This window comes from Loa loa (assembly GCF_000183805.2).
Source record: "Loa loa unplaced genomic scaffold supercont3.566, whole genome shotgun sequence".
NCBI lineage: Eukaryota > Metazoa > Nematoda > Chromadorea > Rhabditida > Onchocercidae > Loa > Loa loa.
This window is the reverse complement of record NW_018108746.1, coordinates 23,687-24,967: the sequence shown is the minus strand read 5'-3', so window position 1 is coordinate 24,967 and position 1,281 is coordinate 23,687.

Below are 1,281 nucleotides of genomic sequence, written 5' to 3'. Positions count from 1 at the left end.
TTACACATTATTTATTGTTTTATCAAAAATTTTATGCAGTTTTATACTTAATGATTTCATCATTAAGAATCCTCAACAATAAAAATTCTCAAAGAGATAGTCAAATGATCTGTTTTTGNGAATCCATTCAGAATAAAAAAAAAAAGGAAATAGGAAGACTGAATGAAGATTAATGAATTAAATGAATTATAATTAGAAATCTTATACAGTATGAATAGTTTAAAGTATTAGGAAAATGTCTAAGATCACTGAGACATAAGCATTTTGCATCATTAAAAATCTTTTAAAATTATAAAATGTTTGGGAAAATTTGTAAAATTTTTAAATTTTCAATGGACAATAAATAAATTGTATTTGTATGAAATTAAATGAAATGATTTATTATTCAATTTATCAAAATCATTTATTATAATTCTATTTTGAGTAATAAATCATTTATTTGCTAATTTTATATTAATTAACCCAAGATATTTGTATAACACAAAAAATACCATTAAAAATTTAATACAATTTTATAATATAAAAAAAATTTTTCACATTTTCAAATATAAATTTCCTTTTTTTTTATTTGTATTTTCTTTTTTTATATCTATTGGTGATGTTGAGAAAAATTTCTATGTGACATTTCAATTTTTCAAAATGACAAATTTTTCATATTACATTTCTCAAATACCATCATTTTTTATGATGGTACTTTCGTATTTCTCCCATCTCTTCCACTTTTGATTTCATTTATTTTTGCTAATTTCCAATATACCACTAGGAATTTCTGTTTCATTTAGTAAAACTATTTCTCAATCATATGAAGTTTCCGTTTTTTTTTTTTTTACAATTTCAGGAAAATTATATTTCTTTTGTATACAATCGATAAGATTAGTTAAGTAACCAATTTTTTTTTTTTGGATTTCCTAAAATATATCCAAAATTCTTAAGAATATTTGACTAATAGTTGATGAATTTTTATCCTAAAATTTAAAACATTTTCATCAATTTTAATTTTTCATTTTTTTTTTCAAATATAAGTAAAATAATAGACATCCAATTTGGTCATATGATACGAATCAAATCATCGCATATTTCCAAAATTTATAAATTTCATTTCTTCTTTTCTTCGCTTGACTAATAGTTGATGAATTTTTATCCTAAAATTTAAAACATTTTCATCAATTTTAATTTTTCATTTTTTTTTTTCAAATATAAGTAAAATAATAGACATCCAATTTGGTCATATGATACGAATCAAATCATCGCATATTTCCAAAATTTATAAATTTCATTTCT